Here is a 27001-nt window from a genome sequence, read left to right as displayed (position 1 = left end):
GACCCTCTGACAGTGCGGCACTCCCTCAGTACTGACCCTCTGACAGTGCGGCACTCCCTCAGTACTGACCCTCTGACAGTGCAGCACTCCCTCAGTACTGACCCTCTGACAGGGCAGCACTCCCTCACTCAGCTGCTCCATATTCCCAGCCTCTCTCCCGCAGAGCGACTACAGGAGCCGCGCATGCGCCCATTAGTCCGCCCCGGCGCTTGCGCAGCGCTGGTTGCCCCGGAGACGGTGACGTCACGGTCCCTGCCGTGGCGCCCGGGAGACCCCGCGCGGAGCGGTTGCCCCGGTAACCGGGAGGGTGGGGGGAAGGGGAGGCACCGGAAAGGAGCGGGAGAGCGGCGGAGCTGAGACTGAGAGCGGCCCGAGGTGAGTGAGTGAGGGGCCGAGGCGCCAGCTGGAGGGCCGGGGGCTTGCGGGGAGGAGCCGCGCTGGGGGAAGCCGGGGTTGGGGGAGTGCGACCGGGCCCGGCCGCCAAACCACCCCCACCCCACCCGAACCACAGCAGCTCCCCCTGGGAGAGAGAGAGAGGGCAGAATAACAGAGAGAGAGAGAGGGCAGAATAACAGAGAGAGGGCAGAGTAACAGAGAGAGAGAGAGAGAGGGGGCAGAGTAACAGAGAGAGAGAGGGCAGAGTAACAAAGAGAGAGAGAGGGCAGAGTAACAGAGAGAGAGAGAGGGCAGAGTAACAAAGAGAGAGAGAGGGCAGAGTAACAGAGAGAGAGAGAGGGCAGAGTAACAGAGAGAGAGAGAGGGCAGAGTAACAGAGAGAGAGAGAGGGCAGAGTAACAGAGAGAGGGCAGAGTAACAGAGAGAGGGCAGAGTAACAGAGAGAGGGCAGAGTAACAGAGAGAGGGCAGAGTAACAGAGAGAGGGCAAAGTAACAGAGAGAGACGGCAGAGTAACAGAGAGAGAGAGGGCAGAGTAACAGAGAGAGAGAGAGAGAGGGCAGAGTAACAGAGAGAGAGAGGGCAGAGTAACAGAGAGAGGGCAGAGTAACAGAGAGAGAGCAGAGTAACAGAGAGAGAGAGAGAGAGGGCAGAGTAACAAAGAGAGAGAGGGCAGAGTAACAGAGAGAGAGAGGGCAGAGTAACAGAGAGAGAGAGGGCAGAGTAACAGAGAGAGAGAGGGCAGAGTAACAGAGAGAGAGGGCAGAGTAACAGAGAGAGAGAGGGCAGAGTAACAGAGAGAGAGAGGGCAGAGTAACAGAGAGAGGGGGCAGAGTAACAGAGAGAGAGGGCAGAGTAACAGAGAGAGAGAGGGCAGAGTAACAGAGAGAGAGGGCAGAGTAACAGAGAGAGAGAGGGCAGAGTAACAGAGAGAGAGAGGGCAGAGTAACAGAGAGAGAGAGGGCAGAGTAACAGAGAGAGAGGGCAGAGTAACAGAGAGAGAAAGGGCAGAGTAACAGAGAGAGAGCAGAGTAACAGAGAGGGCAGAGTAACAGAGAGGGCAGAGTAACAGAGAGGGCAGAGTAACAGAGAGGGCAGAGTAACAGAGAGGGCAGAGTAACAGAGAGGGCAGAGTAACAGAGAGGGCAGAGTAACAGAGAGGGCAGAGTAACAGAGAGGGCAGAGTAACAGAGAGGGCAGAGTAACAGAGAGGGCAGAGTAACAGAGAGGGCAGAGTAACAGAGAGGGCAGAGTAACAGAGAGGGCAGAGTAACAGAGAGGGCAGAGTAACAGAGAGGGCAGAGTAACAGAGAGGGCAGAGTAACAGAGAGGGCAGAGTGGCAGAGAGGGCAGAGTGGCAGAGTGGCAGAGAGGGCAGAGTGGCAGAGAGGGCAGAGTGGCAGAGAGGGCAGAGTGGCAGAGAGGGCAGAGTGGCAGAGAGGGCAGAGTGGCAGAGAGGGCAGAGTGGCAGAGAGGGCAGAGTGGCAGAGAGGGCAGAGTAACAGAGAGAGAGAGGGCAGAGTAACAGAGAGAGAGAGAGAGGGCAGAGTAACAGAGAGAGAGAGGGCAGAGTAACAGAGAGAGAGAGCAGAGTAACAGAGAGAGAAGGCAGAGTAACAGAGAGAGAGAGAGAGAGAGCAGAGTAACAGAGAGAGAGAGAGAGAGGGCAGAGTAACAAAGAGAGAGGGCAGAGTAACAGAGAGAGAGAGAGAAAGAGGGCAGAGTAACAGAGAAAGGGCAGAGTAACAGAGAGAGGGGGCATAGTAACAGAGAGAGACGGCAGAGTAACAGAGAGAGAGAGACGGCAGAGTAACAGAGAGAGAGACGGCAGAGTAACAGAGAGAGGGCAGAGTAACAGAGAGAGAGAGAGAGAGAGGGCAGAGTAACATTGAAAGAGGGCAGAGTAACAAAGAGAGAGAGAGGGCAGAGTAACAGAGAAAGAGGGCAGAGTAACAGAGAGAGAGGGCAGAGTAACAGAGAGAGAGAGAGGCAGAGTAACAGAGAGAGAGAGGGCAGAGTAACAGAGAGAGAGAGGGCAGAGTAACAGAGAGAGAGGGCAGAGTAACAGAGAGAGAGAGGGCAGAGTAACAGAGAGGGAGAGGGCAGAGTAACAGAGAGAGGGCAGAGTAACAGAGAGAGGGCACAGTAACAGAGAGAGGGCAGAGTAACAGAGAGAGGGCAGAGTAACAGAGAGAGGGCAGAGTAACAGAGAGAGGGCAGAGTAACAGAGAGAGGGCAAAGTAACAGAGAGAGGGCAGAGTAACAGAGAGAATGCAGAGTAACAGAGAGAGTGCAGAGTGACAGAGCGGGCAGAGTGACAGAGCGGGCAGAGTGACAGAGCGGGCAGAGTGACAGAGAGGGCAGAGTGACAGAGAGGGCAGAGTGACAGAGAGGGCAGAGTGACAGAGAGGGCAGAGTGACAGAGAGGGCAGAGTGACAGAGAGGGCAGAGTGACAGAGAGGGCAGAGTGACAGAGAGGGCAGAGTGACAGAGAGGGCAGAGTGACAGAGAGGGCAGAGTGACAGAGAGGGCAGAGTGACAGAGAGGGCAGAGTGACAGAGAGGGCAGAGTGACAGAGAGGGCAGAGTGACAGAGCGGGCAGAGTGACAGAGCGGGCAGAGTGACAGAGCGGGCAGAGTGACAGAGCGGGCAGAGTGACAGACAGAGCGGGCAGAGTGACAGACAGAGAGGGCAGAGTAACAGACAGAGAGGGCAGAGTAACAGACAGAGAGGGCAGAGTAACAGACAGAGAGGGCAGAGTAACAGACAGAGAGGGCAGAGTAACAGACAGAGAGGGCAGAGTAACAGACAGAGAGGGCAGAGTAACAGACAGAGAGGGCAGAGTAACAGACAGAGAGGGCAGAGTAACAGACAGAGAGGGCAGAGTAACAGACAGAGAGGGCAGAGTAACAGACAGAGGGCAGAGTAACAGACAGAGAGGGCAGAGTAACAGACAGAGAGGGCAGAGTAACAGACAGAGAGGGCAGAGTAACAGACAGAGAGGGCAGAGTAACAGACAGAGAGGGCAGAGTAACAGACAGAGAGGGCAGAGGAACAGAGAGAGAGGGCAGAGTAACAGAGAGAGAGAGGGCAGAATAACAGAGAGAGAGAGGGCAGAATAACAGAGAGAGAGAGGGCAGAATAACAGAGAGAGAGAGGGCAGAGTAACAGACAGAGAGGGCAGAGTAACAGACAGAGAGGGCAGAGTAACAGACAGAGAGGGCAGAGTAACAGACAGAGAGGGCAGAGTAACAGACAGAGAGGGCAGAGTAACAGACAGAGAGGGCAGAGTAACAGACAGAGGGCAGAGTAACAGACAGAGAGGGCAGAGTAACAGACAGAGAGGGCAGAGTAACAGACAGAGGGCAGAGTAACAGACAGAGAGGGCAGAGTAACAGACAGAGAGGGCAGAGTAACAGACAGAGAGGGCAGAGTAACAGACAGAGAGGGCAGAGTAACAGACAGAGAGGGCAGAGTAACAGACAGAGAGGGCAGAGTAACAGACAGAGAGGGCAGAGTAACAGACAGAGAGGGCAGAGTAACAGACAGAGAGGGCAGAGTAACAGACAGAGAGGGCAGAGTAACAGACAGAGAGGGCAGAGTAACAGACAGAGGGGGCAGAGTAACAGAGCGAGGGGGCAGAGTAACAGAGCGAGGGGGCAGAGTAACAGAGCGAGGGGGCAGAGTAACAGAGCGAGGGGGCAGAGTAACAGAGCGAGGGGGCAGAGTAACAGACAGAGAGGGCAGAGTAACAGACAGAGAGGGCAGAGTAACAGACAGAGAGGGCAGAGTAACAGACAGAGAGGGCAGAGTAACAGAGCGAGAGGGCAGAGTAACAGAGCGAGAGGGCAGAGTAACAGAGCGAGAGGGCAGAGTAACAGAGCGAGAGGGCAGAGTAACAGAGCGAGAGGGCAGAGTAACAGAGCGAGAGGGCAGAGTAACAGAGCGAGAGGGCAGAGTAACAGAGCGAGAGGGCAGAGTAACAGAGCGAGAGGGCAGAGTAACAGAGCGAGAGGGCAGAGTAACAGAGCGAGAGGGCAGAGTAACAGAGCGAGAGGGCAGAGTAACCGAGCGAGAGAGAGAGGGCAGAGTAACAGAGAGAGAGAGAGAGAGGGCAGAGTAACAGAGAGAGAGAGGGCAGAGCGAGAGGGCAGAGTAACCGAGCGAGAGAGAGAGGGCAGAGTAACAGAGAGAGAGAGAGAGAGGGCAGAGTAACAGAGAGAGAGAGGGCAGAGTAACAGAGCGAGAGGGCAGAGTAACAGAGCGAGAGAGAGAGGGCAGAGTAACAGAGAGAGAGAGAGAGGGCAGAGTAACAGAGAGAGAGAGAGAGAGAGGGCAGAGTAACAGAGGGAGAGAGGGCAGAGTAACAGAGAGAGAGAGAGGGCAGAGTAACAGAGAGAGAGAGAGGGCAGAGTAACAGAGAGAGGGCAGAGTAACAGAGAGAGAGAGAGGGCAGAGTAACAGAGAGAGAGAGAGGGCAGAGTAACAGAGAGAGAGAGGGAAGAGTAACAGAGAGAGAGAGAGGGCAGAGTAACAGAGAGAGAGAGAGGGCAGAGTAACAGAGAGAGAGAGGGCAGAGTAACAGAGAGAGAGAGGGGGCAGAGTAACAGAGAGAGAGAGGGGGCAGAGTAACAGACAGAGAGAGAGGGCAGAGTAACAGAGAGAGAGGGCAGAGTAACAGAGAGAGGGCAGAGTAACAGAGAGAGCAGAGTAACAGAGAGAGAGGGCAGAGTAACAGAGAGAGAGGGCAGAGTAACAGAGAGAGAGAGGGCAGAGTAACAGAGAGAGAGAGGGCAGAGTAACAGAGAGAGAGGGCAGAGTAACAGAGAGAGAGGGCAGAGTAACAGAGAGAGAGGGCAGAGTAACAGAGAGAGAGGGCAGAGTAACAGAGAGAGAGGGCAGAGTAACAGAGAGAGAGAGGGCAGAGTAACAGAGAGAGAGAGGGCAGAGTAACAGAGAGAGAGAGGGCAGAGTAACAGAGAGAGAGAGGGCAGAGTAACAGAGAGAGGGCAGAGTAACAGAGAGAGAGAGAGGGAAGAGTAACAGAGAGAGGGAGAGGGCAGAGTAACAGAGAGAGAGAGAGGGGCAGAGAGAGAGAGAGGGCAGAGAGAGAGAGAGGGCAGAGAGAGAGGGCAGAGAGAGAGAGAGGGCAGAGAGAGAGAGGGCAGAGAGAGAGAGGGCAGAGAGAGAGAGAGAGGGAGGGCAGAGAGAGAGAGAGGGAGGGCAGAGAGAGAGAGGGAGGGCAGAGAGAGAGAGGGAGGGCAGAGAGAGAGAGGGAGGGCAGAGAGAGAGAGGGAGGGCAGAGAGAGAGAGGGAGGGCAGAGAGAGAGAGGGAGGGCAGAGAGAGAGAGGGAGGGCAGAGAGAGAGAGGGAGGGCAGAGAGAGAGAGGGGGGGCAGAGAGAGAGAGGGAGGGCAGAGAGAGAGAGGGCAGAGAGAGAGAGAGAGGGAGGGCAGAGAGAGAGAGAGAGAGGGCAGAGTAACAGTGGGAGAGAGGGCAGAGTAGCAGGGGGCAGAGTAACGGGGAAGAGTAAGAGAGAGAGGGCAGAGTAACACAGAGAGAGAGAGGGCAGAGTAACAGAGAGAGAGCAGGGTAACAGAGAGAGGGCAGAGCGAGAGAGGGCAGAGTAACAGAGCAAGAGAGGGCAGAGTAACAGAGCAAGAGAGGGCAGAGTAACAAAGAGAGAGAGGGCAGAGTAACAGAGAGGGGGCAGAGTAACAGAGATAGGGTAGAGTAACAGAGAGAGAGGGCAGAGTAACAGAGAGAGGGCAGAGAGACAGGGAAATGTAACAGAGAGAGGGCAGAGTAACAGAGAGAGACAGGGCAGAGTGACAGAGAGGGCAGAGTAACAGAGAGAGAGAGAGGGCAGAGTAACAGCGAGAGGGCAGAGTAACAGAGAGAGAGAGAGAGCAGAGTAACAGAGAGCGAGAGAGGGCAGAGTAACAGAGAGAGAGGAGGGCAGAGTAACAGAGAGAGGGGGGGGCAGAGTAAGAGAATGAGAGAGAGCAGAGTAACAGAGAGAGACGGGGCGGAGTGACAGAGAGACGGGGCGGAGTGACAGAGAGACAGGGCGGAGTGACAGAGAGACAGAGCGGAGTGACAGAGACAGGGCACAGTGACAGAGAGATGGAGCAGAGTAACAGAGAGAGAGGGGGAAGAGTAACAGAGAGAGAGGGCAGAGTAACAGAGAGAGAGGGCAGAGTAACAGAGAGAGAGGGCAGAGTAACAGAGAGAGAGGGCAGAGTAACAGAGAGAGAGGGCAGAGTAACAGAGAGAGAGGGCAGAGTAACAGAGAGAGAGGGCAGAGTAACAGAGAGAGAGGGCAGAGTAACAGAGAGAGAGGGCAGAGTAACAGAGAGAGGGCAGAGTAACAGAGAGAGAGGGCAGAGTAACAGAGAGAGAGGGCAGAGTAACAGAGAGAGAGGGCAGAGAGAGAGAGAGCAGAGTAACAGAGAGAGAGGAGGGCAGAGTAACAGAGAGAGGGGCAGAGTAAGAGAATGAGAGGGGGCAGAGTAACACAGAGAGAGAGCAGAGTAACAGAGAGAGACGGGGCAGAGTGACAGAGAGACAGGGCAGTGTGACAGAGACAGGGCAGAGAGGCAGTGCAGAGTGACAGAGACGGAGCAGAGTAACAGAGAGAGGGGGAAGAGTAACAGAGAGAGGGCAGAGTAACAGAGAGAGGGCAGAGTAACAGAGAGAGGGCAGAGTAACAGAGAGAGGGCAGAGTAACAGAGAGAGGGCAGAGTAACAGAGAGAGGGCAGAGTAACAGAGAACGGGCAGAGTAACAGAGAGGGCAGAGTAGCAGGGGGCAGAGTAACGCGGGAAGAGTAAGTGAGAGAGGGCAGAGTAACAGAGAGAGAGAGAGGGGGCAGAGTAACACAGAGAGAGAGAGAGGGGGCAGAGTAACAGAGAGAGAGAGAGAGCAGGGTAACAGAGAGAGGGCAGAGTAACAGAGAGAGAGGGCAGAGTAACAGAGAGAGAGGGCAGAGTAACAGAGAGAGAGGGCAGAGTAACAGAGAGAGAGGGCAGAGTAACAGAGAGAGAGGGCAGAGTAACAGAGAGAGAGGGCAGAGTAACAGAGAGAGGGCAGAGTAACAGAGAGAGGGCAGAGTAACAGAGAGAGGGCAGAGTAACAGAGAGAGAGGGCAGAGTAACAGAGAGAGAGGGCAGAGTAACCGAGAGAGAGGGCAGAGTAACCGAGAGGGGGCAGAGTAACAGAGAGAGAGGGCAGAGTAACAGAGAGAGAGGGCAGAGTAACAGAGAGAGAGGGCAGAGTAACAGAGAGAGAGGGCAGAGTAACAGAGAGAGGGCAGAGTAACAGAGAGAGAGGGCAGAGTAACAGAGAGAGAGGGCAGAGTAACAGAGAGAGAGGGCAGAGTAACAGAGAGAGGGCAGAGTAACAGAGAGAGAGGGCAGAGTAACAGAGAGAGAGGGCAGAGTAACAGAGAGAGAGGGCAGAGTAACAGAGAGAGAGAGGGCAGAGTAACAGAGAGAGAGGGCAGAGTAACAGAGAGAGAGGGCAGAGTAACAGAGAGAGAGGGCAGAGTAACAGAGAGAGAGGGAGGGCAGAGTAACAGAGAGAGAGAGAGGGCAGAGTAACAGAGAGAGAGAGAGGGCAGAGTAACAGAGAGAGAGAGGGCAGAGTAACAGAGAGAGAGAGGGCAGAGTAACAGAGGGAGAGAGAGGGCAGAGTAACAGAGAGAGAGAGAGGGCAGAGTAACAGAGAGAGAGAGAGAGGGCAGAGTAACAGAGAGATAGAGAGAGGGCAGAGTAACAGAGAGAGAGAGAGGGCAGAGTAACAGAGAGAGGGCAGAGTAACAGAGAGAGAGAGAGGGCAGAGTAACAGAGAGAGAGAGAGGGCAGAGTAACAGAGAGAGAGAGGGCAGAGTAACAGAGAGAGAGAGAGGGCAGAGTAACAGAGAGAGAGAGAGGGCAGAGTAACAGAGAGAGAGAGAGAGGGCAGAGTAACAGAGAGAGAGAGAGGGCAGAGTAACAGAGAGAGAGAGAGGGCAGAGTAACAGAGAGAGAGAGAGGGCAGAGTAACAGAGAGAGAGAGAGAGAGGGCAGAGTAACAGAGAGAGAGAAGGCAGAGTAACAGAGAGAGAGAGAGGGCAGAGTAACAGAGAGAGAGAGAGGGCAGAGTAACAGAGAGAGAGAGGGCAGAGTAACAGAGAGAGAGAGAGGGCAGAGTAACAGAGAGAGAGAGAGGGCAGAGTAACAGAGAGAGAGAGAGGGCAGAGTAACAGAGAGAGAGGGCAGAGTAACAGAGAGAGAGAGAGGGCAGAGTAACAGAGAGAGAGGGCAGAGTAACAGAGAGAGAGGGCAGAGTAACAGAGAGAGAGAGGGCAGAGTAACAGAGAGAGAGAGGGCAGAGTAACAGACAGAGAGGGCAGAGTAACAGACAGAGAGGGCAGAGTAACAGACAGAGAGGGCAGAGTAACAGACAGAGAGGGCAGAGTAACAGACAGAGAGGGCAGAGTAACAGACAGAGAGGGCAGAGTAACAGACAGAGAGGGCAGAGTAACAGAGAGAGAGAGGGCAGAGTAACAGAGAGAGAGAGGGCAGAGTAACAGAGAGAGAGAGGGCAGAGTAACAGAGAGAGGGCAGAGTAACAGAGAGAGGGGGCAGAGTAACAGAGGGCGAGAGGGGGCAGAGTAACAGAGGGCGAGAGGGGGCAGAGTAACAGAGGGCGAGAGGGGGCAGAGTAACAGCGGGAGAGAGGGGCCAGAGTAACAGGGCGCGAGAGAGTAGGAGGCCGAGAGGGCGCGAGAGAGTAAGAGGGTGAGCTGCGGAGTAACTGAGAGAGAGGGGGCGAGGTGCGGAGTAACCGAGCGAGGGGGCGAGCAGCAGAATAACCGAGAGAGAGGAGGCGAGGTGCGGAGTAACTGAGAGAGGGGACGAGGAGCGGAGTAACTGAGAGGGGGGGCGAGGAGCGGAGTAACTGAGAGAGGGGACGAGGAGCGGAGTAACTGAGAGGGTGGGCGAGGAGCGGAGTAACACCGAGTGCGAGAGCGGAGTAACCGAGAGAGGAAGCGAGGAGTGGAATAACCGAGAGAGGAGGCGAAGAGCGGAGTAACCGAGAGAGGGGGCGAGGAGCGGAGTAACACAGAGAGCGGAGTAACCGAGACAGGGGGCATGGTTCGGAGTAACACAGAGCGAGAGCGGAGTAATCAAAATAGGGGGCGAGCAGCGGAATAACCGAGAGGGGGGAGCAGAGTAACTAAGAGAGGGGGCGAGGAGCGGAGTAACACTGAGAGCGGAGTAACCGAGAGAGGGGGCGAAGTGCGGAGTAACCGAGTGAGGGAGCGAGGAGCGGAGTAACACAGGGAGAGAGAGAGGAGTAACCGAGAGAGGGGGCGAGGTGCGGAGTAACCGAGAGAGGGAGCGAGCAGCGGAGTAACCGAGAGAGGGGGCGAGGGGCGGAGTAACACAGAGTGAGAGCGGAGTAACCGAGAGAGGGGGCGAGGAGCGGAGTAACCGCGAGAGGGAGCGAGGAGCGGAGTAACCGAGAGAGGGGGTGATGTGCGGAGTAACCGAGAGAGGGGGCGAGAGCGGAGTAACCACGAGAGGGAGCGAGGAGCGGAGTAACAGTGCCTCATTCATGCCCATGCATGAGTTACAAGATCTGTTTTAAGTCAATCCTATTTAACACAGTGGTGATCCATACAATACGAGGGAGGGTATTCCCAGAAACTGTGTCGTGGTAATCCTACCAATATTGTCATAGACAGGCATCTGTGGCAGGCCTGTTGGTGAGGATGAGGTCAAGTATGGTTTTCCCTTTTGTTGGTTCCCTCACCGGCTGTCGCAGAGCCAGTCTAGCAGCTATGTCCATTAGGACTCGGGCTGCACAGCATTTACTGCTGCAAGACCTCTATATACCTTTCCCGTTTTAGTGTATGTAGTGACCACTCAAAGTGATGTAATGTGAGGTCCCCCAGCCAGAGTACATTCTGCTACCTTGCCACCCTCTCTTCCAAGTGGTGTGGTATGTGGTAATCAGCGGATGCTTCCTTGCCTGTGTTTGATCATGTGTCATGTGACTTCAATGTTGATGCCTCCCAGGACAACTCTCTCCCGGCGGTATACCACTGTGCCGTCACCTCTTTGTCTTGTGGGATGGTGATGGTGGTGTCTGGGACATCATCCATAATGTTTCGTTCTGTGAGTATGACTGTGTCAGGCTGTTGTTTGACTACTCTGAAACAACTCTCCCAATTCTGACGCAAGCCCCCACACTTCTTCTCGGAAGGAGCGATCACAATATGGTGGAATTTAAAATACAGATGGAGGGTGAGAAAGTAAAATCAAATACTAGTGTTTTGTGTTTAAACAAAGGAGATTACAAGGGGATGAGAGAAGAACTAGCTAAGGTAGACTGGGAGCAAAGATTTTATGGTGGAACAGTGGAGAACCTTCCAAGCGATTTTTCACAGTGCTCAGCAAAGGTTTATACCAACAAAAAGGAAGGACAGTAGAAAGAGGGAAAATCGACCGTGGATATCTAAGGAAATAAGGGAGAGTATCAAATTGAAGGAAAAAGCATATAAAGTGGCAAAGATTGGTGGGAGACTAGAGGACTGGGAAATCTTTAGGGGGCAACAGAAAGCTACTTAAAAAGCTATAAAGAAGAGTAAGATAGAGTATGAGAGTAAACTTGTTCAGAATATAAAAACAGACAGTAAAAGTTTTTACAAATATATAAAACAAAAAAGAGTGGCTAAGGTAAATATTGGTCCTTTAGAGGATGAACAAAAACAAAGAACAAAGAAAATTACAGCACAGGAACAGGCCCTTCGGCCCTCCCAGCCTGCGCCGATCCAGATCCTTTATCTAAACCTGTCTCCTATTTTCCAAGGTCTACTTCCCTCTGTTCCCGCCCATTCATATACCTGTCTAGATGCTTCTTAAATGATGCTAACGTGCCCGCCTCTACCACCTCCGCTGGTAAAGCGTTCCAGGCACCCACCACCCTCTGCGTAAAAAACTTTCCACGCACATCTCCCTTAAACTTTCCCCCTCTCACCTTGAAATCGTGACCCCTTGTAACTGACACCCCCACTCTTGGGAAAAGCTTGTTGCTATCCACCCTGTCCATACCTCTCATAATTTTGTAGACCTCAATCAGGTCCCCCCTGAACCTCCGTCGTTCCAACGAAAACAATCCTAATCTACTCAACCTTTCTTCATAGCTAGCACCCTCCATACCAGGTAACATCCTGGTGAACCTCCTCTGCACCCTCTCCAAGGCATCCGCATCCTTCTGGTAATGTGGCGACCAGAACTGCACGCAGTATTCCAAATGTGGCCGAACCAAAGTTCTATACAACTATAACATGACCTGCAAACTCTTGTACTCAATACCCCATCCGATGAAGGCAAGCATGCTGTATGCCTTCTTGACCACTCTATCAACCTGCGTTGCCACCTTCAGGCTACAATGGACCTGAACTCTCAGATCTCTCTGCACATCAATTTTCCCCAAGACCCTTCCATTGACCATATAGTCCGCTCTTGAATTTGATCTTCCAAAATGCATCACCTCGCATTTGCCTGGATTGAACTCCATCTGCCATTTCTCTGCCCAACTCTCCAATCTATCTATATTTTGTTGTATTCTCTGACAGTCCTCCTCGCTATCTGCAACTCCACTAATCTTAGTATCATCTGCAAACGTGCTAATCAGACCACCTATACCTTCCTCCAGGTCATTTATGTAGATCACAAACAACAATGGTCCGAGCACGGATCCCTGTGGAACACCACTAGTCACCCTTCTCCATTTTGAGACACTCCCTTCCACCACTACTCTCTGTCTCCTGTTGCCCAGCCAGTTCTTTATCCATCTAGCTAGTACACCCTGAACCCTATACGACTTCACTTTTTCCATCAACCTGCCATGGGAAACCTTGTCAAACGCCTTACTAAAGTCCATGTATACGACATCTACAGCCCTTCCCTCATCAATTAACTTTGTCACTTCCTCAAAGAATTCTATTAGGTTTGTAAGACATGACCTTCCCTGCACAAAACCATGCTGCCTATCACTGATAAGTCTATTTCCTTCCAGATGTGAATAGATCCTATCCCTCAGTATCTTCTCCAACAGTTTGCCTACCACTGACGTCAAGCTCACAGGTCTATAATTCCCTGGATTATCCCTGCTACCCTTCTTAAACAAAGGGACAACATTAGCAATTCTCCAGTCCTCCGGGACCTCACCCGTGCTCAAGGATACTGCAAAGATATCTGTTAAGGCCCCAGCTATTTCGACCCTCGCTTCCCTCAGTAACCTGGGATATATCCCATCCGGTCCTGGGGACTTCTCCACCTTAATGTCTTTTAGAATACCCAAAACTTCCCCCTTCCGTATGACAAATTGACCGAGAGTATTTAAACATCCATCCCTAGCCTCAACATCCGTCTTGTCCCTCTCCTTTGTGAATACCGATGCAAAGTACTCATTAAGAATCTCACCCATTTCCTCTGAGTCCACGCATAAATTCCCTCTTTTGTCTTTAAGTGGGCCAATCCTTTCTCTAGTTACCCTCTTGCTCCTTACATACGAATAAAATGCTTTGGGATTTTCCTTAACCCTGTTAGCCAAAGATATTTCATGACCCCTTTTAGCCCTCTTTATTGCGCGTTTGAGATTCGTTCTACTTTCCCGATATTCCTCCAAAGCTTCATCAGTTTTGAGTTGCCTCGATCCTATGAGAAGGGAGTTTTAATAATGGGAGATGAGAAAATGGCTGAGGAACTGAACGGGTTTTTTGGGTCGGTCTTCACAGTGGAAGACACAAATAACATGCCAGCGACTGATAGAAATGAGGCTATGACAGGTGAGGACCTTGAGAGGATTGTTATCACCTAAGGAGGTAGTGATGGGCAAGCTAACGGGGCTAAAGGTAGACAAGTCTCCTGGCCCTGATGGAATGCATCCCAGAGTGCTAAAAGCGATGGCTAGGGAAATTGCAGATGCACTAATGATGATTTACCAAAATTCACTAGACTCTGGGGTGGTCCCGGTGGATTGGAAATTAGCAAATGTAACACCGCTGTTTAAAAAAGGAGGTAGGCAGAGAGCAGGAAATTATGAAATGAAAATCGCTTATTGTCACGAGTAGGCTTCAAATGAAGTTACTGTGAAAAGCCCCTAGTCGCCACATTCCGGCGCCTGTTCGGGGAGGCTGTTACGGGAATCGAACCGTGCTGCTGGCTTGCCTTGGTCTGCTTTCAAAGCCAGCGATTAGCCCTGTGAGCTAAACAGCCCCTGTTATATAATTATAAATTATAAGCCAGTGAGCTTAACTTCGGTAGTAGGGAAGATGCTGGAATCTATCATCAAGGAAGAAATAGCGAGGCATCTGGATGGAAATTGTCCCATTGGGCAGATGCAGCATGAGTTCATAAAGGGCAGGTCGTGCCTAACTAATTTAGTGGAATTTTTTGAGGACATTACCAGTGCAGTAGATAACGGGGAGCCAATGGATGTAGTATATCTGGATTTCCAGAAAGCCTTTGACAAGGTTCCACACAAAAGGTTGCTGCATAAGATAAAGATGCATGGCATTAAGGGTAAAGTAGTAGCATGGATAGAGGATTAATAGAAAGCAAAGAGTGGGGATTAATGGGTGTTTCTCTGGTTGGCAATCAGTAGCTAGCGGTGTCCCTCAGGAATCCGTGTTGGGCCCACAATTGTTCACAATTTACATAGATGATTTGGAGTTGGGGACCAAGGGCAATGTGTCCAAGTTTGCAGATGACACTAAGATGAGTGGTAAAGCGAAAAGTGCAGAGGATACTGGAAGTCTGCAGAGGGATTTGGATAGGTTAAGTGAATGGGCTAGGGTCTGGCAGATGGAATACAATGTTGAAAAATGTGAGGTTATCCATTTTGGTAGGAATAACAGCAAACGGGATTATTATTTAAACAATAAAATATTAAAGCATGCCGCTGTGCAGAGAGACCTGGGTGTGCTAGTGCACGAGTCACAGAAAGTTGGTTTACAGGTGATTAAGAAGGCAAATGGAATTTTGTCCTTCATTGCTAGAGGGATGGAGTTTAAAACTAGGGAGGTTATGTTGCAATTGGTTAAGGTGTTAGTGAGGCCACACCTGGAGTATTGGGTTCAGTTTTGGTCTCCTTACTTGAGAAAGGACATACTGGCACTGGAGGGTGTGAGGAGGATATTCACTAGGTTAATCCCAGAGTTGAAGGGGTTGGATTATGAGGAGAGGTTGAGTAGATTGGGACTGTATTCGTCAGAATTTAGAAGGATGAGGGGGGATCTTATAGAAACATTTAAAATTATGAAGGGAATAGATAGGATAGATGCGGGCAGGTTGTTTCACACTGGCGGGTGAAAGCAGAACTAGGGGACATAGCCTCAAAATAAGGGGAAATAGATTTAGGACTGAGTTTAGGAGGAACTTCTTCACCCAAAGGGTTGTGAATCTATGGAATTCCTTGCCCAGTGAAGCAGTTGAGGCTCCTTCATTAAATGTTTTTAAGATAAAGATAGATAGTTTTTTGAAGAATAAAGGGATTAAGGGTTATGGTGTTCGGGCCGGAAAGTGGAGCTGAGTCCACAAAAGATCAGCCATGATCTCATTAAATGGCGGAGCAGGCTCGAGGGGCCAAATGGCCTACTCCTGCTCCTAGTTCTTATGTTCTTGTGTTAGTAAGGAAGCCTTGCAGGGTCGACAGGGCTCAGTTTGCCATTGCCGTTTCCGGTGCCTTGGTCGATGCTGGATGGTCTGTCTGGTTTCATTCCTTTCAGACTTTTTAGACCATAAGTCATTGCCAGGTGACTCCAGATCCACACCTGATTTCCTCCCTTAAAGGACATTAGTGAACCAGATGGGTCATTTTTAATTCCACATTTTTTTTCATTGAATTAAAATTCCACTGTCTGCTGAGATGGGATTCAAAGCAGAGCATTCCCCTGGGTCACTGGATTACCGGCCCTGGGACAATACCAATAGACCATCGTCTCCTCTCCAGCAACAGAGGGAGATGAGAGTAACTAGGGCAGATCTGAGTAGGAGTGGCACATCAGAGTAACAGTGGGGAATCAAGAGTGACAAGATAAATTCTAGTCACGGGGTAATCGTGGCAATAGATAGTTCAGAGTGATTGTAGTATATCAGAGATCCGGGTTACAGAGTAGCAAAGAGGAATCCAAGTAATGGAGGAGTGTGGGAGGAACGGGGGAGTGTGGGAGGAACGGAGAGGTGTGGGAGGAAGGGAGGGGGTTAGGGAGGAACGGGGGGGAGGGTTAGGGAGGAACGGGGGGGAGGGTTAGGGAGGAACGGGGAGGGGGTTAGGGAGGAACGGGGAGGGGGGTTAGGGAGGAACGGGGGAGGGTGTGGGAGGAACGGAGGAGTGTGGGAGGAACGGAGGAGTGTGGGAGGAACGGGGGTGTGTGTGGGAGGAACGGGAGGGTGTGGGGAGGGGTGGGTGGGAGGAACGGAAGGGGGTGAGGAACTCTGAGTGAGCAAGATCAGAGTAACAGGCATCCTAGTTACTGAGGGAAATGGGAGTAAGAGAGATCAGAATGACAGATTGGAAGAACAGATCACCCTAGCGGAGTGACCAGAGCAACACAAAGATCGGAGTAATGGCTTTTAATATAGTGGAGAGATCAGAGCGACAGAGCACATTGGAGTGATAGTGGGAGATAAGGGATAATAGAATTGAGAGTAATAGAGGGAGATTGGAGTAATAGATGAGAGTAACAGAGCGATAAGCCTAACAGAGTCTGGTGCTATCGACAACTAACTGGAGTTGTGGAGCGGTAAGTAGGTGAGGCCAGCGTAACAGGGCAGCCACTGGGTTAATTGGAGGAGACGGGAGTAATGCATCAGTAACTGACAGAATCTGCAGTCATTGGTAAATGCTGGAATATGTATTAACAGAAGGGAAAATTGCATTGAGCATTATGTCTCAAAGCAGCGATGTGCTGGGGTGTATAAAAAAATTTGATAATTTGGCAGTAATACAGAGAGAGACTAGAGCAATAATGGAGTAACACAAAGAGAGTGGAGTAACAGTCCAGGAAGATTAGAATAATAGTGCCGCTGCACAGCGGGCCGTGGAGTAATGCAGCTTGGGGATGGTTTGATTTATTGTCACGTGTACTACGTACAGACCAGACAGATTGTTCCATGCATGAAAAAACATAGGACATACATAAATGAGTGACGCATTGCATTCATTTAGGAGTAATCATGCAGGAACAACAGGGAGACAACAGAATTACAATAAAATCTCAGAGAATAATAATCATGTGAGAACATTGGAAAGAGTGACAATGGGGCAGAAATGCATTGAACATGCAAAAAATGGTTGCCTCGGGAGACTACAAGTAAGGGCATCAATGAGGACAGTGCAGTCGCGGCACAGAAGTCGAGATTGAGACCAGGGTAATACCACAGTTTTGTTTTATTAATTTACTGGTACGGGCATCACTCTCAAGGCCAGCGTTTAATACCAATCCCTAATTGCGCTCGTGAAAGTGGTGTTGAGCTGTCGCCTTGAACCGTTGCTGTCGGTGTGGTGTAGACACACCCATAGTGCTTTTAGATAGGGAGATTGGTGATTTTGACCCAGTGATGACGAAGGAACGGTGATATCGTTTCAGGTCAGGATAGTGTGTGAATTGGAGGGGAACTTTGGTGTTTCCATGTACCTACTGCCCTTGTCCTTCTGGGTGGTAAAGGCTGCGAGTTTGAAAAGTGCTATCAAAGAAGCCTCAGCAAGTTGCTGCAGTGCATCTTGAATATGGTACACACAGCTGCCAGTGTGCACTGGTGGTGGAGGGAATGAACGTTTAAGGAGGCACTGATCAAGCAAGGCTGCTTTGTCCTGGACGGTGTCCAGCTTCATGTGTGTTGTTGGCGCTGCACTGATCCAGGCAAGTGGGGAATATTCCATCACACTCCTGACTTGTGCCTTGTAGATGGTGGACGGCCTTTGGAGAGTCAGGAGGTGAGTTACTCAGCACACAATATTCAGACTGATATTGGCTGGTCAAGTTATGCTTCTGGGAATTGTGCATTTGCAAAGGGAAACTGGAATGACAGCATGGCATATCAAAGGAGACAGGCAAAATAAGGAACTAACAGAGGAAATTGGTGATAGTGCAGCAAAGGAGTGAGACTGAAGCCGCCTGAGATTTGGATAACAATACTGAGACTGGAGTAATAGTGCAAGTATATGCGGTGATTTAATTCGTAGCGCAGTCTGTGAGGGAGAGTGGATTAGGATTGTAGTGAAGCTGATGTGTCAATACAGTGAGGAAGAAACTGAAGTAACATGGAAGGAACCAACTTGCATTTATATAGCAACCGCCGGGTGTCTCAATGCTTTACAACAGTGGATTAATTTTGAAGTGTAGTTATTGCTCTAATGTAGAAAGTACAAAAGCACAGCATCATCAGGCAAAGCGAAGGGTGGAGGGGTGTTCCTCCTCGTCAACTCCTCCTGGTGCTTGGATGTGGCAACCTACTGCTCCCCAGACCTGGAATACCTGACCGTGAAGTGCCGCCCATACTATCTTCCACGTGAATTCACTTCAGCCATTATCACAGCGGTCCACATCCCACCCCAAGCAGAAGTGGGGAAGGCGCTGGACGAAGTGTACACAGTTATAAACAACTATGAAACAGAACACCCGGAGGCCGGAGACTTCAACAAGGCCAACCTCAAGAGTGTACTGCCAAAATTCCACCAGCACACCTCCTGTCCCACCAGGGGCGACAACACTCTTGACCACTGCTACTCAAAAATCAAGGGCGCCTACCGTTCCATCCCCCGACTGCACTTTGGGAAATCAGACCATAAGACAGTGCTCCTTCTCCCAGCATACAAGCAGAAACTCAAGCGAGAGAATCCAGCTAAGAAGGTTGTGCAGTGCTGGTCCGAGGAGACAGAAGAGCTCTTACGTGACTGCTTAGAGACAGTGGACTGGTCCATATTTAAGAACTCAGCAACCAACTGAAAGAAGTATGCCACCACCGTCACAGACTTCACCAGCAAATGTGTGGACGACTGTGTGCCAAAGAAAGCAGTACGTACATTCCCCAACCGGAAGCCATGGCTCAATCGCAAGATTGACTCCCTACTGAAGGACAGATCTGAGGCGTTCAGGGCAGATGACCCTGACCTATACAAGAAATCCAGGTACGACCTTCGCAAAGCCATCCGAGATGCCAAGAGAGAATATCAAACCAAGCTAGAGTCACAGACTCTCGGCGGTTATGGCAAGGACTAAACAACATAACGGGCTACAAAGCGAAGCCGAGCAGTATCTCTGGCAGCAGCCCGATGTTCCTCCCCGATGAACTCGATGCATTCTATGCTCGGTTCGAGCAGGTAACCAACAATCCGCTGTCGAGTGCCCCAGCAGCCCATAATTCACCCATACCCACCATCACAGCTTCTGAAGTCAGATTGGCCTTCCTGAAAGTGAAACCTCGGAAGGCGACGGGCCCGGACGGGATCCCTGGTCGTGCACTCAGCCTGCGCGGACCAGCTGGCAGAGGTATTCACAGACATCTTTAACCTGTCCCTACTCCACTCCGAGGTCCCCTCCTGCTTCAAGAAGACCACCATCATACCGGTACCAAAGAAGAACCAGGCAACGTGTCTCAATGACTACCGCCCGGTGGCCCTGACGTCAGTTGTAATGAAGTGCTTCGAGAGGTTGATCATGAAGCGCATCACCTCCATACTCTTAGAACGCCTTGATCCACTGCAATTCGCATACCGTTGCAACCAGTCCACATCAGACACCATTTCCCTGGCCCTACACTCATCCCTAGAGCATCTCGAAAACAAGGACTCCTACATCAGACTCCTATTTATTGACTACAGCTCCGCCTTCAACACCATAATCCCAGCCAAGCTCATATCAAAGCACCAAAACATAGGACTTAGCTCTCCATTCTGCAACTGGATCCTCGATTTTCTGACCAACAGACCACAATCAGTAAGAATGAACAACAACACCTCCTCCACAATAGTCCTCAATGCCAGGGCCCCGCAAGGCTGCGTACTTAGCCCCCTACTCTACTCCCTGTACACACACGACTGCGTGGCAAAACTTGGTTCCAACTCCATCTACAAGCTTGCTGACGATACGACCATAGTGGGCCGGATATCGAATAACGACGAGTCAGAATACAGGAGGGAGATAGAGAACCTAGTGGAGTGGTGTAACAACAACAATCTCTCCCTCAATGCCAGCAAAACTAAAGAGTTGGTCATTGACTTCAGGAAGCAAAGTACTGTACTCACCCCTGTCAGCATCAATGGGGCCGAGGTGGAGATGGTTAGCAGTTTCAAATTCCTAGGGGTGCACATCTCCAAAAATCTGTCCTGGTCCACTCACGCGACGCTACCACCAAGAAAGCACAACAGGCACTATAATTCCTCAGCAAACTAAGGAAATTCGGCATGTCCACATTAACCCTGTTTTTTACAGATGCACCATAGAAAGCATCCTATCTGGCTGCATCAGCCTGGTATGGCAACTGCTCGGCCCAGGACCGCAAGAAACTTCAGAGAGTCGTGAATACCGCCCAGTCCATCACATGAGCCTGCCTCCCATCCATTGACTCCATCTACACCTCCCGCTGCCTGGGGAAAGCAAGCAGCATAATCAAAGATCCCTCCCACCCGGCTTACTCACTCTTCCAACTTCTTCCATCGGGCAGGAGATACAGAAGTCTGAGAACACGTACGAACAGACTCAAAAACAGCTTCTTCCCCACTGTCACCAGACTCCAAAATGACCCTTTTATGGACTGACCTCATTAACACTACACCCTGTATGCTTCATCTGATGCCAGTGCTTATGTAGTTACATTGTATATGTTGTGTTGCCCTATTATGTATTTTCTTTTATTCCCTTTTCTTCCCCTGCACTTAATGATCTGTTGAGCTGCTCGCAGAAAAGTACTGTTCACTGTACCTCGGTACACGTGACAATAAACAAATCCACTCCAAGCACAGCCATCTCCCACAAACTGCAATGTACAGATTTTTGTTTTGCGACATTGAGGTATAATTATTGGCCACGACACTGGGGAGTCCACTCCTGCTCTTCTTCAAATAGTACCATGCAATCACTTACATGGCCTTGAATTTTGTGCTCAAGTTCTGGAGTGGGACTTGAATCCACAACCTTGTCACTCAGCGTGCTACCAATGGACCCACAGCTAACACTTGGGAAGGAGTACCAGACGTAGGGATTAAGAAAAGAGGGGCTATTTGAGGTGAGGCCAGGATAATAGTCTTGTTAAGTGGGGTAAGACTGGTGTATTGCAATGAAACAGGATACTGGTGTAATAGCACAGTAGAATGAGGATGAACTAATGACTTGCATCTGTATAACCCCTTTCACGACGGTCGCACATTTCAAAGTGTTTTTCAGTACAGAGACGGGCAGGTGAACCATGTCTATTCTGAGTTATTTCATTCAAATTATCAGTTAGGACATTTTTTTTGCACTACGTTCCCACTTTGATGTTTTAATTTGATGAATTTAAATGATTGTGCACTTTTTTTCTATGATGTTGTGGCTGTCACAGAAATGTGGTTAAAGGAAGGGCAGGATTGGCAACTGAGTGTTGGAGGATGTAGATGCTTCAGGAGAGATGATGGGGGAGTAGCAATACTGGTTAAGGAGAATATTATAGCTGTACTGTGGGAGGACACCTTGGAGGGTTCATACAATGAGGCAATCTGGGTAGAGCTCAGGAACAGGAAGGGGGTAATCGCAATTTTGAGGGTTTATTACAGGCCCCCCAACTGCCAGCGACAGAGGAGCCGATAGGTAGAAAGATTTTGGATAGGTGCAAAAGTAACACGGTTGTTGTGGTAGGGGATTTTAACTTCCACTATATTGACTGGGTCTCACTTAGTACGAGGGGCTTGGATGGGGCAGAGTTTGTAATGTGCATCCAGGAAGGCTTCTTGATGCAACATGTAGATAGTCCAACGAGGGAAGGGGCAGTACTGGACCTGGTATTGGGAAATGAGCCTGGACAGGTGGCTGAGGTTTCAGTAGGTAAACAGTTTGGGAGTAGTGACCACAATTCTGTAGTTTTACGGTACTTTTGGATAGGGATGAGGGTAACCCTTGTGTTAAGGTGCTAAACTGGGCAATGGCAAATTGCGATAACATTAGACAGGAATTGAAGAATTTGGATGGGTGCGGCTGTTGGAGGATAAATCAACATCAGACATGTGGGAGTCTTTCAAGCGACAGTTGATTAGGATTCAGGAAAGTCACGTTCCTGAGAGAACAAAGGATAAGTATGGGAAGTTTATGGAGCTTTGGATAACAAGGGATTTAGTGAATCTCGTCAAAAAGAAAAAGTAGGCTTTTGTACGGTCTAGAAGAGTGGGGACAGTCAAAACCCTTCGTGGGAAATTAGGAGGGGTCATGAAAAGTCCTTGGTAAGTAGGAATAAGGTGAATCCCAAAGCTTTTTATTCATATGTTAAAAGCAAGAGGGTGGCCGGTGAAAGGATTGGATCACTTAAGGACTGTGGGGGGAATCTGTGTGTTGAGCCAGAGGAAATGGGTGAGGTACTAAATGAGTACTTTGCATCAATGTTCACCAAAGAAAAGGACTTTGTGGAAGATGATTCTTGGGTAGGGTGTGTGGATAGTTTGGGTCATGTTGACATCAAAAAGGAGGAGGTATTGGGTGTTTTAAAAGACATTAAGGTAGATAGGTCTCCTGGGCCGCATGGCATTTACCCCAGAATACTGAATGAATCAAGGAAGGAAATTGCTGGGGTCTTGACTGACATGTTTGTATCCTGATTGGCTACATGTGAAGTCCCAGAGCACTGGAGAATAGCTAATGTGGTACTGCTATTTCAGAAAGATAGCAGGAATAATCCAGGAAACTATAGGGCCACTATGGCTCTGAGGAAGAGCAGACAGGGAGATGTTGCTAAAAACAGCGGGACTGGTGGCCTGAAGTGCACATGTTTTAATGCAAGAAGTATAACAGGTAAGGCAGATGAACTTAGAGGTTGGATTCGTACTTGGAATTATGATGTTGCCATTTCAGAGACCTAATTGAGGGAAGGACAGGATAGGCAGCTAAACATTCCAGGATTTAGATGTTTCAGGTGGCATAGAGGGGGATGTAAAAGGGGTGGAGGAGTTGCGCTACTGGTTAGGGAGAATATCACCGCTGTACTGCGGGAGGACACCTCAGAGGGCAGCGAGGCTATATGGGTAAAGATCAGGAATAAGACGGGTGCAGTCACAATGTTGGGGTTTACTACAGGCCTCCCAACAGCCAGCGGGAGATAGAGGAGCAGATAGGTAAACAGATTTTGGAAAGGAGTAAAAGCAACAGGGTTGTTGAGATGGGAGACTTTAACTTCCCCAATATTGACTGGGACTCACTTAGTTCTAGGGGCTTGGACGGGGCAGAGTTTGTAAGGAGCATCCAGGAGGGCTTCTTAAAACAATATGTAGATAGTCTAGGGAAGGGGCTGTACTGGACCTGGTATTGGGGAATGAGCCCGTCCAAGTGGTACAAGTTTCAGTAGGGGAGCATTTCGAGAACAGTGACCACAATTCAGTAAGTTTTAAAGTGCTGGTGGACAGGGATAAGAGTGGTCCTAGGGTGAATGTGCTAAATTGGGGGAAGGCTAAGTATAACAATATTAGGCGGGAACTGAAGAACCTAGATTGAGGGCGGATGTTTGATGGTAAATCAATATCTGACATGTGGGAGGCTTTCAAATGTCAGTTGAAAGGAATTCAGGACCGGCATGTTCCTGTGAGGAAGAAGGATAAATGTTGCAAATTTCAGGATCCTTGGATAACGAAAGAAATTGTAGGCCTCGTCAAAAAGAAAAAGGCATTTGTCAGGGCTAGAAGGCTGGGATCAGACGACGCCTGCGTGGAATATAAGGAAAGTAGGACGGAACTTAAGCAAGGAGTCAGGAGGGCTAAAAGGGGTCACGAAAAGTCATTGGCAAATAGAGTTAAGGAAAATCCCAAGACACGTACATAAAAAGCAAGAGGGTAGCCAGGGAAAGGGTTAGCCCACTGCTGGACAGAGGAGGGAATCTATGAGTGGAGCCAGAGGAAATGGGCGAGGTACTGAATGAATACCTTTGCATTAGTATTCACCAAAGAGAAGGAATTGGTGGATGTTCAGTCTGGAGAAGGGTGTGTAGATAGCCTGGGTCACATTGAGATCCAAAAAGACAAGGTGTTGGGCGACTTGAAAAAGCTAAGGTGGATACGTCCCCAGAGCCTGATGGGATCTACCACAGAATACTGAAGGAGGCTAGAAAGGAAATTGCTGAGGCCTTGACAGAACTCTTTGGCTCCACTGTCTTCAGGTGATGTCCCGGAGGACTGTAAAATAGCCAATGTTATTCCTTTGTTTAAGAAGGGTAGCAAAGATAATCCAGGGAACTACAGGCCAGTGAGCATTACGTCAGTGGTCGGGAAATTACTGGAGAGAATTCTTCGAGGTGGGATCTACTCCCATTTAGAAGCAAGTGGTCGTATTAGCGAGAGGCAGCACGATTTTGTGAAGGGGTGGTCATGTCTCACTAACTTGATAGAGTTTTTTGAGGAGGTCGCAAAGATGATTGATGCAGGTAGGGCAGTGGATGTTGTCTATATGGACTTCAGTAAGGCCTTTGACAAGGTCCTTCATGTCAGACTGGTACAAAAGGTGAAGTCACACGGGATCAGAGGTGAGCTGGCAAGATGGATACAGAACTGGCTGGGTCATAGAAGGCAGAGAATAGCAATGGAAGGGTGCTTTTTTAATGGAGGGCTGTGACTTGTAGTATTCCGCAGGGATCAGTGCTGGGACATTTGCTGTTCGTAGTATATATAAATGATTTGGAGGAAAATGTAACTGGTCTGATTAGTACGTTTGCGGACGATACAAAGGTTGGTGGAATTGCGGATAGCGATGAGGACTGTCAGGGGATACAACAGGATAAGATCATTTGGAGACTTGGGCGGCAAGATGGCAGATGGAGTTTAATCCGGACAAATGTGAGGTAATGCATTTTGGAAGGTCTAATACAGGTAGGGAATATACAGTGAATGGTAGAACCCTCAAGAGTATTGACAGTCAGAGAGATCTTGGTGTACAGGTCCACAGGTCACTGAAAGGGGCAACACAGGTGGAGAAGGTAGTCAAGAAGGCAAACGGCATGCTTGCCTTCATTGGCCGGGGCATTGAGTACAAAAATTGGCAAGTCATGTTGCAGCTGTATAGAACCTTAGTTAGGCCACACTTGGAGTATAGTGTTCAATTCTGGTCGCCACACTACCAGAAGGATGTGGAGGCTTTAGAGAGGGTGGAGAAGAGATTTACCAGGATGTTGCCTGATATGGAGGGCATTAGCTATGAGGAGAGGTTGAATAAACTCGGTTTGTTCTCACTGGAACAAAGGAGGTTGAGGGGTGACCTGATAGACGTCTACAAGATTATGAGGGGCATAGACAGAGTGGCTAGTCAGAGACTTTTTCCCAGGGTAAAGGGGTCAATTACTAGGAGGCATAGGTTTACGGTGCGAGGGGCAAGGTTTAGAGGAGATGCACGAGGTAAGTTTTTTAGACAGAGGGTAGTGGGTGCCTGGAACTCGCTGCCGGAGGAGGTGGTGGAAGCAGGGACGATAGTGACGTTTAAGGGGCATCTTGACAAATACATGAATAGGATGGCAATAGAGGAATACGGACCCCGGAAGTGCAAAAGATTTTAGTTTAGACGGGCAGCATGGTCGGCGCAGGCTTGGAGGGCCGAAGGGCCAGTTCCTGTGCTGTACTTTTCTTTGTTCTTTGTTCTGTACGCTGGTGAGCGTCGCGTCGGTAGGAGGTAAATTATTGGAGAGAATTCTCAGGGATAGTGCATATACTGATTTGGAAACAAATGGACTCATTAGGGATAGACAGCATGGTTTTTGTTAAGGGGAGGTTGTGCCTCACTAACTTGATGGAGTTTTTTAAGGAGGTGACAAAGCTAATTGATATGGGGAGGGCGGTGGATGTTGTTTTAAATGGACTTCAGTAAAACCTTTGACAAGGTACCTCATGGCAGACTGGTACAAAAGGTGAAGTCACGGGATCAGAGATGAGGTGGCAAGATGGATACAGAACTGGCTCAGTCGCAGAAGGCAGAGGGTAGCAGTAGACGGGTGTTTTTCTGAATGGAAGGTTGTGACTAGTGGTGTTCCACGGGGATCAGTGCTGGGGCCTCTGTTATTTGTAGTATACATAAACGATTTGTAGGAAAATGTAGCTGGTCTGATTAGTAAGTTCGCGGATGACACCAAGATTGGTGGAGTGACAGATAGTGTTCAGGATTGTCAGAGGATACAACAGGACGTAGATAGGTTGGAGACTTGGGCAGAGAAATGGAAAATGGAGTTTAATCTTAACAAATGTGAGGTAATGCATTTTGGTAGGTCTAACAAAGAGGGAAAATATGAAGTAAATGGCAAAACTCTTAGGAGTTTGTTGATTGTAGGAAGTTAGAGAGATCTGGACGTACAATTCCACAGATCTTTGTAAGTGGCAACACAAGTGGACAAGGTAATCAAGAAAGCATACGGAAAGCTTGCCTTCATTGGAACCGGAGTCGAGTATAAAAACTGGCAAGTCATGGTACAGATTTCTAAAACCTTGGTACGGCTGCACTTAGAATATTGTGCACAATTCTGGCCGCCACGCTGCCAGAGGATGTGGAGGCTTTGGAGAGGGTGCAGAGGAGGTTTACCTGGATGTTGCCTAGTCTGGAGGGTGTTAGCTCTGCGGAGAGGCTGAATAGACTCTACTCTTTTCAACGAGATTGAGGGGTGACCTGATAGAGGTCTATAAGGTTATGAGGGGCATGGAATAGAGTGGGCAGGCACTCTTCCGGGGTGGACAGGTCAGTCATGAGGGGGCATAGGTTTAAGGTCCATGGGGCAAAGTTTCGAGGTGATGTGCGAGGCAGATTTTTTACACGGTGATGAGTGCCTGCAACGTGTTGTCAGGGGAGGTTATGGAAGCAGATACATTAACGGCGTTCAAAAGGCATCTCAACAAATACATGGATAGGATGGGTATAGAGCAGGGGTGGGCAAACATTTCCGTGCAATGGCCACATTCAGAAATTCACAATTTTAAAGGGCCGCATAGTATATTAAGTAAAATAATTACTTCACCCGGTTATGATTCTGGGTGCCTCATATAGAACACAGAACAGAACAGGCCCTTCGGCCCTGGATGTTGTGCCGAGCAATTATCACCCTACTCAAGTCAACATATCCACCCTATACCAGTAAGTAACCCAACAGCCACACACACACCCACACACACACACACACCCCCATTAACCTTTAAAAAAAAAATTTTTTTTTTTTTTTTAAATTTTTAAAAAAATAATTTATGACTTGCTGGGCCGCATAAAGACCTTTGCGGCCCGCGGGCCGTAGTTTGCCCACCCCTGGTATAGAGGGATTCAACACTAGGGTGCTGAGGGTTTTGGCCAAGGGTTATATCATGACCGGTACAGGCTTGGAAGGCCGAAGGGCCTGCTCCTGTGCTGTATTTT

General features: G+C 49.7%; 1 protein-coding gene across 1 annotated transcript in view; it reads left to right on the top strand.

Moving 5' to 3' along the window:
- Positions 1–234: 234 nt before the first annotated feature.
- Positions 235–27001, top strand: part of LOC119969748 (14-3-3 protein beta/alpha-1-like) — an 81694-nt gene continuing 54927 nt past the window's right edge. The window contains exon 1 of the mRNA XM_038803789.1: positions 235–375. The gene's annotated coding sequence lies outside the window, so the exon portion shown is untranslated. The remainder of the gene's footprint in view (positions 376–27001) is intronic.

This window comes from Scyliorhinus canicula, chromosome 7 (genome assembly GCF_902713615.1).
Source record: "Scyliorhinus canicula chromosome 7, sScyCan1.1, whole genome shotgun sequence".
NCBI classification, from domain to species: domain Eukaryota; kingdom Metazoa; phylum Chordata; class Chondrichthyes; order Carcharhiniformes; family Scyliorhinidae; genus Scyliorhinus; species Scyliorhinus canicula.
This window is presented reverse-complemented; position numbering and strand designations above follow the sequence as displayed.